This window comes from Callospermophilus lateralis, chromosome 1 (assembly GCF_048772815.1).
Source record: "Callospermophilus lateralis isolate mCalLat2 chromosome 1, mCalLat2.hap1, whole genome shotgun sequence".
In the NCBI taxonomy this organism is placed as follows: Eukaryota; Metazoa; Chordata; class Mammalia; order Rodentia; family Sciuridae; genus Callospermophilus; species Callospermophilus lateralis.
This window is the reverse complement of record NC_135305.1, coordinates 39,395,647-39,409,206: the sequence shown is the minus strand read 5'-3', so window position 1 is coordinate 39,409,206 and position 13,560 is coordinate 39,395,647. Positions and strand designations below refer to the sequence as shown.

General features: G+C 35.8%; 1 pseudogene; it reads right to left on the bottom strand.

Moving 5' to 3' along the window:
- Positions 1 to 4,227: 4,227 nt before the first annotated feature.
- LOC143397380 (S-adenosylmethionine decarboxylase proenzyme 1 pseudogene) lies at positions 4,228 to 4,803 on the bottom strand (annotated as a pseudogene).
- Between the last annotated feature and the right edge of the window lie 8,757 nt (positions 4,804 to 13,560).

Genomic DNA, 13,560 nt, shown 5'->3' with positions numbered 1-13,560 from the left:
CACTGCTGTATAATCAAGGAGATTTATTTTATAGCATCAGTAAATACATGTGAGTGTACCAGTTTGCTAATAATTGAGCTCAAACTGATTTATACATAGATGTAGAATGGCTGTTTCCCTTTCACCTAACACTTTATTTACTGATGCTGAGAAAGCTACACAGATCTGAATTTCTTCAACTCAATTATGAGATCCAGAGAAGTTCAGGGCATGTAAGGGAAGATCGGGACTGAAAAATATAGGATTTTTGATGGTTAAAGGCCCATATAAATCTCATTTCACCTACATTTTGTATTAAATAGACTGAGATTAGAAATTTGAAAATGAATATTTCATCCCAATGTTAGACCCATAAAATTTAGGCACAGGTAGTGTGGTAGTTCAGGGCTATTCACAGATATTTCTGTTCTACTTCTGGGCAGAGTGAGAATGTGCTTCCTGTCCCTTTGGACTCAGGTGAGGTCACATGACTTACTCTTGGCCATGTGGAAGTTGTGCTTTTTGATCCATTTTGCTAATTTTCTTTGATGGATAGGAAAGAGAGATGGCATTTATTATTGGTCTTTCAAACATGAAAGAAAGCACTACTTAGCATCTTAGTTTTCTGCCTCTTCTTTAATAGTGAAAATATTTAAGGCTGCGCATTTACCTGAGGAACTTTCAGCAGATTTCAAATTGTGAAGTGTAATGACAGAAAGTCCAGCATGAGGAAGTAACCACTTGCACTAAAGCTGACCTGGTAAAGATGAATGGATAAAGAAAATGTGGTATATATACACAATGGAATATTACTTAGCCATAAAGAAGAGTGAAATTATGGCTGATAAATTGATGGAACTGGAGAATATCATGTTAACTGAAACAAGCCAGTCCCCCAAACCAAAGGCAGCATGTTCTCTCTGATATGTGGATACTAAATCACAACAGAGGGGAAGATAAGAGGTTCATTGGACAAAGGGAATGAAGGGAATGGGAGAATAGGAATAGGAAAGACAGTACAATAAGTTATACATATCTTTCCTATCTGCATATATGAATACAAAACCAATATAACTCCATTATCATGTACAATCACAATAATGGGATCCTAATTGAAACAAGTTATACTTATTCTATGTATGTATAATATTTCCAAATATACTCTACTGTCATGTTAAAAAAAAGAAATTCTAGTGTGAATTAAAGATTCTTAATTCCATATTTTTTTAAAAAGTGAACTTAAGTGTTCTTTTCATTGCTTTGTATATAGTTTGTAAATTTTCTTTTTCTCTAAAATAAAAAATTTAAGAAAAAAACTAGTTAATTTCTAAGATTTATGATTTGTTTTAGTTGACTGGTTCAGTGCTGTAACTAAAAGACCTCACAAAAACAATCAGAGGAGGAAAAGTTTCTTTGAGGGCTCATGGTTTCAGCGTTCTCAGCAGTATCCATTCCTCAGGGCTTGAGATGAGGCAGAACATCATGGCCAAATGGTGTGGTGAAGGGAAGCAGCTCACATGATGATCAGGCAGTACACAGAGAGAAAACACTTGCTAGATACAAAATAGATACCCCCAGAGATACCCTCAATGACCCACCTCCTCCAGCCACACCCTACTTTCCGTCAGTTAGCGCTCAGTCAATCCCAATCAGGGCATTAATTCACTGATAGGGTTAAGGCTCTTATAACTCAATCATTTTACCTCTGTATTTTGCATTGTCTAACACATGAGCTTTGGGGGGATATCTCACACCCAAAACATAATATGATTTATTTGGTAACTCATTTTAACTTATTTCTGATTTTACTGAAGTATTATAAAACAATGTGACCTTTAAGATACTTCTCCAAACTTACTCAGGTTTTATTTATAGCTGGAAACATGATCCGTTTTATCAATCTTTCTCCTAACTTATTAAGGTTTTCTTTATAGCTGGGAACATGATGAGTTTTTATAAATCTTTTAGAAATATTGAGATTTTTTTTTAGTGAAGGGCTATCAGATATGTACACAGACACAAATACATTATTCATTAAACCATATTTTTAAAAATATAATCCTTCAAGTTGTCTTAATTTTATCAAATCATGCATTACATTCTTCTACTCTGACTCTCTTTTTAAGCAGATCTCTATATATTGGATAATTTTTATGTTAATAAAATCTTGACTACACATTTTTCATGATTATTTTTTCTAATTTTAAAATTAACTATGTATCTTCTTTAGTGTTTTTACTCCAATTCCACATTGTCTGATATTAATATTGCCATTTCTATTTCCTTTTTAGTTTATCTAGTATCATTTTTCCACTTCTAAATTTATAATCTTTTTATTATTTTGTGTATTTCTTGTAAAAGATTTTACAAAGTCTTACTTTTTAAAATACAATCTGATATTCCCCACTCTTCCATGGAAACAGTTAGTTCACTTATATTTAACGTAAGGACATTGATATTTCCTATCTCCTCATATATTCTACTTATCACTTATTTTTTACATTGTTGTTTCCTACTTCTTTTTATATTGGATTTATGTAGCTGTGCTTCATTTTCTTCTTTATTAACTTAAACTTTAATTTACAAAAATTCTATTAATATTTAATTTTCTCTTTTTGACTTTCACCTGAAGGCACAAGAACATTACATGTTACAAATATATTGTTTTTTTCCTTTTTTAAAACTATCACCAATAAGAATTTTAAATAATTTCCTTTACTTACTTTTTTCCTCCATCCCCCGTAGATAAGAGTTTTAATTCCTCCTTCTCTATCTGTCCCATTCCTAACTCTTGAGTTTTGCAGAGAAAGTTTATTATACTTAATTTGAGATGATTAATAAAATTTCCCTTATTGTATTTCCCTTCTCTTTCTAGAGTACTTATTTCATAATTCCTCTACATGTTCTGTAGTATTACATATTCAGTTTAACTTAGTTCAACTGAATATGTAATACTGATTTGATTTTTTCACATTTTATTTATTTATTTATTGCATTACAGAGTTGAACCCAGAGGCCCTCTACCACTGAACTATATGCCCAGCACTTTAAAGTTTTTGAGGCAGGGTCTCACTAAGTTGCTTAGGCTGGCTTCAAATTTGCAATCCTCCTGTCTCAGTCTCCCCACTAGCTGGGATGACAGGTGTACCCACAGCACCCTGCTGATTTAACACTTAGACTTAATATAAAAGCACCTTTTCTGCATATCATTGTTTTTTTTCAAGTTTTTGTTTCTCTCGTATTAAATATTCTGTTTGTATTCTGTGGCATTTATTATTGGTTTTCATTAGAATTTGCTGAGAATTTTCCTTTCTGAACACTGGCATATTTTCAAATATCTTTATTTTGCTGACAGGTGAATAAAATTTCTTAGGTACATACAGGATTCTTAGATTGAAATTCATCTCTCTCAGTAGTACTCAGATGTAAGCTACTGATTTTTAACTTCCAGGGTTGCAAATGAGAAGTTCAAAGTCAGTATAATTTTTTTTCCCTTTATGGTTAGCTTGTTCTTTTTGACAGAAAACTTTGAATGTTTTCTATTTATACTTAAAACTCAGAAACTTCCTAGAATATGTCTAAGTCTATATCACTCCTCATCAATCTCCACTTTAATCTAAATATTCAGCCTTTTCTTTAGCTCAGGGATATTTTCTTCCTCTTATGCCTCCTTTCTTTCTCTTCTTCCTTCTTTCTTTCTAATTGAACTTGACTTATAAACGAAAAACTTTAATTGTTGTAAAAATAGTGTGAAGTGTTTCAATAATATTGGTATAGAATATGTTCTAGAAAGTAGAGGGAACTGGATATAAAATTCTGCCAGCAATTTAATACAATAGTTCCTGATGGGTAGGCTAAGGCTGACACCTAATGAGGACGTAAGCTTTATTTGTGGGGAATTCTGGACAATTCCTGCAGAAATATTACAATCTGCATAAACCAAATTGAATCGTTATCACAAGTAATGTAAAGTTTTATATACTAAAAGGTTTTTTCTACACGCACTTCAATTTCTCAGCAAGTGTGGCATAGAATACCTAAATAGAGAAGAGAGCATTCATGGAAGATATCTAACTTCTTGATATAATAATGAATGCACTTCAAGATGATTACACTATTGTTACATTTAGGGCCTTCTGCAACTACAAGGTGGTGGTTATGGAAAGTGTGTCCCCTGGTATCAACAGCTAGAAAGCAGCCACTACCTTTTATGTGTTCCCTTTTTGCACTTTTTCTCAATTTTCTTAATCAACGTTGTTGTCATTGCCGCTTCTTAGGAAAACGGGTAAAAACAAAATTGTAATCATTGAACATAGCACTCTGGCAATCACAATGTTTATAACCTTCAATCTTCTGGGGTGAAGAAAGTACTGTGCAATATTTAGAATTCAGATTGACAAACAAGGTGGTTATAAATTTTCCTGGCTTGAAGACTCCTACAACTTTCCTGATCCAATCATCATGAGAGGTCTGAATTCAGTTTGTTTTAACATAACATAATTCTAGTTTTGGCATGATGTGACTAATCCAATGAGTTCCATGTGATTTCATTCCATTTCCTGAATACCCTCAAGACTTGAAAAGGATGTAGTATCATGTCACAAATTCTACTCTCATTATTGACATCCTCTATAGCAACACCATCTATGCAGACCTAGTCCATAACTGCTGGGTCAAGCTCACCCATCAAAACTTCCAGGGTTTGATTGAGATGACTGATGTATGTCCCATACAATATGTTGCTCTGTTTGGGAGAATTGCATGAAGAAGCTTTATTTCTCCTTGGAAATTCTGGTGCAGGTATCCTTGGCAAGAAAGCTTCATGAAATTCTCACAAGAATGAAAGAAGCTTAGAACTGAGTCAAACCCACTGTAATCCCTAGCAAACGTCAACAGGGGAACCAGTGCTTTCAGCAAGAGGGTGGCACCACATGTCTTCCAAATGAAATGTCTCCTGGAGACAAACACGCTACTCTGAGTACATAAGCATCCTCCTGCTTGTCAGTTTTTGTCACACTTAGGATTGAACATTGCACATCCTTTAAAAATACATCCTACTCAGATCTCAGGGTAGTGTGAAGATGTCCAGATCCTGGGTTTGCAACCGGCTGCTGCCAAGAAAATCAAGCCTCCAGCAGTTTCTTGGTCTCTCCGGGAAAATGTGCAGCTTCTCTCACTATGAGATTAGTGTGCAACCAAAAACCACAGAGAATCAACTAAATTAAATCTCTTTTCCCACTGCTGCAAGATTGTTCCAGCTGTGTTATAAAAGTTCAGGTTCCTTTTTCCCTATAATTTTATATTAACATTTTTAAAAAGGCTTAATAAAATTTTCTGTTTTTTTCTTTGTGTGTGTGTGTGTGAGAGAGAGAGCAACAGTTTGAACAAGAGTCTGTTAGAAATAGAGGTAGAATTCAATCTTCTAATAGTCTGATGCTTTCTGGTTAGAGAGAGTAGAGGGAGCACCAGTTAATGTCACCAACCATACTGCTGTGTAAGACTCTAGTGGTTTCATTTATCTCTCTCATGGAACTGTTTTCATTTCCATGTTAAGTTTCCTGAATATATCATCCAATTCCCTCAACTATTCTCTAAAGCATGCACTCTCTCTCTTTTCCTTGGCTTTGTGCTTTGAGATAGGTCACAGGTTGAAATGTGTCCTGCAAAAGGATATACTGAAATCCCAACCCACAGTGCCTATGACTTTGACCTTATTTGGAAAAATGGACTTTGCAAATGTACCTGAGGTGTGCGGGCCCTGCATCCCTTAAGTAGTATCCTTATAGGAAGAGGGAAATTTGGAAACACAGAGACACAAAGGAGAAGAGAGCCAGGCATGGCAGAAGCAGAGATTGGAATGATGTAACTTTAAGTCTAGGGATGCCAAAGACTGCCAGAAAGTACACGAGGCTAGGAAGAGGCAAGGAAGAATCTTCCGTCAGAGCCTGCAGAGAGAGCACCGCCCTGCTGACACCTTGATTTTGGACTTGGCCTCCAGAACTGTGAAAGAATATAGTTCTGTTGTTTTAGGCTCCCAATTCATTGTCACTTGTTATGACAGCTATGGGACAGGAACACGAGATAGTTCTTCCACTCGATGTTCCAGATCTGCTTGGAATATTCAGTTTGTCTAATTCATTTTATTTATGGGATATTTAATTAAGAGTTATGTATTCATCACTATTCAGAAAGTTCACAGAATATTTTATGTCTTCTACTTGAATCTCCTTAAATTATATTATATTTTTATAATTTGGGTTCTTATTCTGTCTTATTAGACAACTGTATTTCATTCAGCATTTACTCTTTTTGTTCTATTTTTTTTTTTTAATTTCTGGGTGCTAGTTTCCCTTACATGCTATTTTTGCTTATTGGCTAACCAGGGCTCAAGTCTGTTGATTCTGGGGTACCCTAAGTGGTGGCAGTCTTACTGGTGATGATGGGCAAAGGGACCTCTATTCCTGAAGGCTAATGATGATGGAGTAGGCAGGGAGCCATTTACCTGCTACGGTTCTTGGTGGAAGCTTCTCTGCAATTTGGTCTTCCTGTATCCTTCCTCTAGCATCAGGAGCAGGGTAGCCTTAGCTCACCCATTCAGTAACTTTGGCCTCTTGAAAGTCAGAAAGACGGGCTTGCTCATGCAGGACAATAATTATCCTTCTGTGAGGATCCCTACTCGCCAAGGTCAAGCACTTCCCAGGATCTTCTATTTTATGGTCCTTATTTGGAACTTGGCTCCACTCTCCAGGTGTTTTTCCAACCAAGAGGAGAAAAACCTCACACTAATTCTCCCTCTTGCACCTCAGCAGAGTTACTGGTTATACCTATAGTTTTTAAACTGTCTTATTTCTAAATGTTCAGGCAGTTAGAATAAGTAGAGTTCAATCAATATACACACATGAATATCTAAAAATAAATATGTGCTAATTTTGGCACTGGAGACTGATTACCAACCAAAATCTTAAACGTGGGCCACCACAGAGGAATAGGATATAAAGTAATATGGAGTAGTTAACTAAAGAATAGTTAGAAAAATATGAGAGTATTTATTTAAGCATCTGTTTTATAAACTCAATATTCTAGCCTCTCTGTTTTTATAAATAAATTTTGCTTCTTTCTTTTAACATGAGAGAATTTTAGTTCTTATAAATTAAAAAGTCTCTCGAGAATAATGCAGTTTTAAAGATAATCTAAAGGTTTTATTAGCTGTAGCCTTTAGGGTTTTAGTATATAATTTCCTGGAACACTTTTTAAGAATATATAGGTTGTAACTCAAATACCTACCACTTGTGGGTAAGATTTTAGTTTGTTGCTCAGTGGATATAGTTGGATTTTCTTCTTCTATAGTATGATCATCATTTAAAAACAAGTTTTTATCTTTAGTTGGATCAAGATGGCAAATTTTTATAATTTTTCCAACCTCCAAAAGAGAAATGTATATACATATGTGAATATATTTCTAAAATAGCCAGCCCTAGAAAACAATAAGAAGGATCAAAAATTTTTGGGAAATACCTGAGAATAAAAAGCAAGCTAGATCAAATCTCTGGGAAATTATATCCCAAAATAAGCCCCAGAGAGAAGACTGCTAGAGATGTAGGGATAGTTTCAGGAAAATGTCATTTGAAGTCAAAGGATATAGGGAATTAGCAGTCATGGGGTCAATTTTAGGTGGTCAAGTGGCAATTGCCTTTAGAGCACTGACCCTCCCTGCTTGCTCCTGCTGAGTGGAGTGTGTCACCTTGTTGGGGACTCTGTGTTTTCTTTTTTCTGGAGGTGGGTGGAGGTGGGGACTTCTGATAAGGGCTATCCTCCTATATGTTGAATGAAACCATCCCTGCCCATATCAACAAGACTGGCAGTGGCTCAGGAACTTTTATTGTTTTACTGCTTGCCACCCCTCCGGCAATGAGTCCCACTCCCAGAAGACACATATGCCCTTTTCAGCTGAAGTATGCCTTACCTTCCCCCCAATCCTCAGAAGCAGGCCAAATAGAAGATCCAGACAGTCGGATTCAAAAATGGGAGGAGGCGGCAGGAATTCCCTTTCCTTATGACCCTGTGAACTTACTTTAGCCAGACTAACATGTAAGGCTTCCTCTGTATCAAATTACCCTATGCATTTTCTGCAAATTAGTCTATTGGACTTGGTTGTTCAAAAAAAAAATGTGTTTCTTGTGAATAGTATTCCTATGAAGCTTTAAAAACAGAACAAAGGAATATGAATATCAGTGTAAACTGAAGTCAGACCTAGTCAAGTGAAGCATAAAGATGTTAAGAATTAAGCAATGGTTTTTTCCTCTTCTTTAAAAAAAAAATGTCTGCTCAGAGGACATACTAATTGTTCTATTCTCTGTAACTATACCCAAGACGCATGTCAATTCTGTCTCCCATTAATCTCTGTATATATCTGGAGGATAGTATCCTCTTTCTATTCAGCAGGAAACTAACCCAGGTGAGGCATTTCACTAGATCTGGGATTCACCAAACAAGAAAATGCTTACATATTTTGGAGGACATAGACCTCACTGTAGCCTCATCTGAGAAAGAGGTCTTTCCTCACTATGGGAAAACCCAACAGCCACCAAAGTGAATTAAGTCGTGCATGGTAAACATCTGATCATGTGATCTGCAGGGAGCAGTAAAGGGCTTAGCAGGAATGTGTCTGTCTACCAACCAGAGGACAAATTTCATTTAAGATGAATGACAAAAAGTAACAGAACGAAGATTAATTTCTTTTCAGTTTGTCTAATCTTAATTCTTGCTTTTGCATTTTGGCAAATTTCTTTTTTTCTTTTTAATGATTCAAGAGACCTTTTAGTCACAAAAGCACTGTACCCATTCCCCAGCCCAGCACCACACAGATGGGTGTGTTTGTCCGGCTTCCATCCCTCTGCTAAATAATGGTTTCAAAAAACGTCATCTGAAGAGAGTATGAAAACTAAGTGGAGGAAGACCACATACCTTAAGACTAAGATTCACAGGCAGAAAATTGAAAGGTAGGATGAATAGATTTTAGGAACCACATGTTAGAGTCAAGCCAGGCTTTGAGATTCTTGATGATAATCTGGTAAATTTGAAAGAATCTGGGCTAGGGATGTGGCTCAAGCGGTAGCGCGCTCGCCTGACATGCGTGCGGCCCGGGTTTGATCCTCAGCACACATACAAAGATGTTGTGCCCGCCGAAAACTAAAAAATAAATATTAAAAAAGGTTCTCTCTCTCTCTCTGTCTCTCTCTCACTCTCTCTTTAAAAAAAAAAAAATTTGAAAGAATCTGATGATAGTTCGGCAAATTGAACAAAAATATTGCATTGAATGGTTTATTTTATTTACCGGCTCTCCCAAATCCATTTTTACTTCCTAATGGCATGCTAACTTCCTGTTAGCATTTTTTATAGGCTTTATTAAACAACCCCTGACTGGGAGAATGTTGTTCTGATGACTTCACTAGACAAGCTGCAATGACATCAGAGGGCATTTACTTACACCGGAGGTTCAGTTCAGTGCTATTCCCTGGAGTGGCTGATGGAAAGAGCCCATGTGCTGATGTCTGAAGGGTGTGGTTGACTTTCACACAAGGGTGCTTGTATTAGTTTGATAAGGCTGTCAAAGTGCCACAGACGAGGTGGCTGAACAGCAGAAACATATTTCCTCACACTTCTGAAGGCCAAGAGTCCAGATCAGGATGTTATAAGGGATGGTTTCTTCTGAAGTCTCTCCTGGATTTGTAGATGTTCATCTTCATCCTGAGTCTTCACCGTCTTTCCTCTGCCCTTGGGTATGCCCTAATTTCTTCCTATAGAGCCACCAGTCTTACTGTATTAGGGCCATTCCATATGACCTCATGTTACCTTAATCACCTTGTTACAGACTCTGTCTCTAAATACAATCCCATTCGGGGGTACTGGGAGTCAGGACTGCAACATACGATTTGAGGGTAAAACAATTGAGCCCATAAGAGCAGTCTTCTCTATAATAGAGGTTGTTCAAGTGGAGTGAGCAGCTCTGTCATACAAAACTGGCCGTGGTTAGAGTCAAGACCACAATTTATTGCCAGAGTGAAAAGGATAGAAGACCTTAGAAGTCTATACAATCTGATATTGCTTAAGCATTATCTCTAAAGCAAGATGGATTAATAAAATTTATGAACTTTTTTTAAGTACAATATTTGGGAAATCACTAAATGTTCTTCATTCTTCAGGTTGTTACTAATTATAAGGTTAGGAGTAGAGGACTGATGTTGGGTAAGCTGATCAAATAAAATCTACTGACCTTCAACCTCCACCAGCTGCCTACCTTGTAATCTGGAATACTTCCTTACAGGGAGAAGAAGAGCCTTTACAACCTGAGCTGGGCTTCCCACTTTGTGAGGGAATGCCGTTGCCTGTTCCAAGCTTGATGCGTACTCCTTTGTTCTGCTTTAGTGTGGGTATCTATCAATCACATGGTATTGGCCAAGCACACTATTGATTCTGCTCCAGTGGGGAGGGAACTGACCCTTTTGCCTGTGGCGAAAAGGATAAGTACAGACCATCTCTCTGGTGGCTGCTGGCAAGACCCAATGGTCCTTGGGAACTAGTGCTTAGTATTGAACCTGATCTCACTCTGCCTCTTCTGTATGTGAGTGAAGCCTCATTTAGTGACAGAGACTAAGGCCTGTCTTTCCTGGTGACCCTGACACATGAGTACCAGGATTGGGCAGACATGTTGGGACTATGCTGCTGGTGGCAGCCACTGCTGTGCCAGTGGCTGTTCTCATGCAGTGGGACTCCTCCCCCCAAGTGGGAAGAGGTGCCACTTGCCCAACACCTATATTTTATCTTTTACTATTGTGTGGAAGATACAGTACTATAATTTATATAATAATCTATCTCTGTGTGTAAAATCAGGTACAGTGGTTACAATGGCTAAATCTACTACTAAACAAAGCTAAGAGTAGCCCCTTATACTCTAGGCTCATTTAGAGTGGAGTCTATTTTCCCACGAGAATCCTTGGTTACTAGGTCAACTCAAAAATCATTAAAAAAAAAACACTAAAAAAATCTATTACGTGAAATAATTCTGAAATACTAGGATGTGTCTCAATATAACAACTTCTATTACAATATCTATGTAAAATTAGAAATAAATATGCATAAGACTAAAGTTATTAACAAAATAAATAACACTCACAATTAATGATATTTACTGAAACACTTCTTAGAAAGCGAAACTTTCTTTTTTTATGGCCTTGTAACAATTTAACTTTTATTGTTCTTAATTTCAGATGTCTCTCTCTCTCTCTCTCTCTCTCTCTCTCTCACACACACACACACACACACACACACACACATACACACACACACATACACCAATGTATGTATATATGCGTATGTATTTATGTATATATATGTATATATACATATACACACATACATATACACATCATATTTTTAATTTACATTCATCTGGTCGTGGACACTTAGGTTGTTTCCATATTTTGGACATTATGGAGTGCTACAATGGACTTGGGAATAAAGATATATTGTCAGCATGTTGATTTCAATCCCTCTGTGTATATATGCCCTGTAGTGGAATTACTGGATCATATGGTAATTCTATCTTTAGTTTTTTGAGGCACTTCCATGCCTCAGAAATTCATAAAGCCTCCTTAATGGCTATATGAATTTATATTCTCACCAATAGTGAACAGGGTTCTCTTATCTCTCTGATATCTGTTTTTATTATTTTATCATAGCCATTATTACTGATGTAAAGTGATATCTAGTGGCTTTAAATGGCTTCTCCCTAATGATTAGAGATAATGAAAAAAATTTTTTTTCATATATTTGTTGGCCCTTTGTATGTCTTCTTTTGAAATATCTTTTTTGGTTCATTATTCCCCCCTCTTTTTATTGCATTATTTTCTTGCTATTTAGGTGTTTTAATTCTTTCTATCTTTTGGATATTAGCCCTTTATTAGAGGTATCATTTGGAACTATTTTCTCCCAGTCTAGAGGTTGTATCTTCACCCATATTTCCTTTGCTCTGCAGAATCTTCTCAGTTTGATGCAATCCCAATTGTTTATTTTTCTATTTGTTGCCTGGACTTTAGGGTCATAGCCAAAAGTCATTACTAGTATAAATGTCAAGGAGTTTTTCCCACTATACAATATGTTCTTGTCTAGGAGTTTTGCAGTGTCAAGTCTTATGTTTGAAAGTCTTTTATCAATTTCAAGTTAATTTTTGAATATGAGGTAAGGGTCCAATTTATCTTTCTTTCTTTTTCCTTCCCTCCCTCCCTCCCTCCTTTCCTTCCTTCCTTCCTTCTTTTCTTTTTCTTTCTTTCTTTCTTTTTTTTTGCTTGTGAATCTCTAGTTTTCCCAATACCATTTAGTAAGGACACTGTTCTTTTCCCAGTGTATATTTTTGGCTCCCTTTTCAAAACTTAGGTATCTATTCATGTGTAAATTTATTTTGGAGCTATTTGTTCCATTGATCCATGTGCCTGATTTTATGCCAATACTGTACTATTTTGATTATAATATCTTTGTAATATAATTTAAATCTGGAAGTCTGATGTCTCTGGCTTCCCCTCTGCCCCCACCATGTTTAAGATTTGTCTACTTAGGGTCTTCTGTGGTTCTATATAAATTTTAGAATTTTTAAATTTCTGTCAAAAATGTTATTGAAATTTTGATAGGAATTGCATTGAATCTGTAGATAGATTTGGGTTTATGGAGATTTTAACAATATCAATTTTTTTTCTGACCCTGACACTATAAAACTCCTAGAAGAGAAATTAGTGGGAAAGCTCCTTGATATTTGTCTTGTTAATGATTTTCTGGCTATGACCCATGGACACAGGGTATTATTCCATTTGGTCTAATTTCTTTCATCAGTATTTTATAGATTTCATTGTATAGATCTTTCACCTCCTTGCTTACATTTCTCCTAAATATTTTATTGTTTTTGGTGCTATTGTAAATGAATTTTTTTCTTAATTTCTTTTAAGATAATCACTAGCATACAGAAATGCAAAAAAGTTTTGCATGTTCATTTATTACTCTGATAATTTATTGAGTTTACTAGTTCTAACAGTTTCTTAGCAATGCCTTTAGGGTTTCTATGAATAAGACCATGTTATCTGTAAATAGAAACAGTCCTTCTTCCTTTCCATTTAGATAACTTTTAATTATTTTTCTTACCTATTAAAATAGCAAGGACTACAGGACTATGTTGAATAGAAATGATGAGAATGGGCACCCTTATCTTTGTCCTGATCACAGAAAAATTTTCAGCTTTCTCATCAGAAAGTGGAATTGTTGTATATAGTTTTTATTGTGTTGAGGGACATTTATTCTATAATCCAATTTACTTGTTTAATTGTAAAAGTGTGTTGATTTTCTTAAATGCTTCTTCTATATCTATTGGGATGATTAAATGATTTTTATTAATATGGTGTACCACATTTTTTGAGTTGTATATGTTAATACATTTCAGGGATAAACCCATGTGATCATAGTCTATAATTCTTTTCATGTGCTTTTGAATTTAGCTTGCTAATATTTTATCGAGAATCTTTACAATTGTGTTACTCA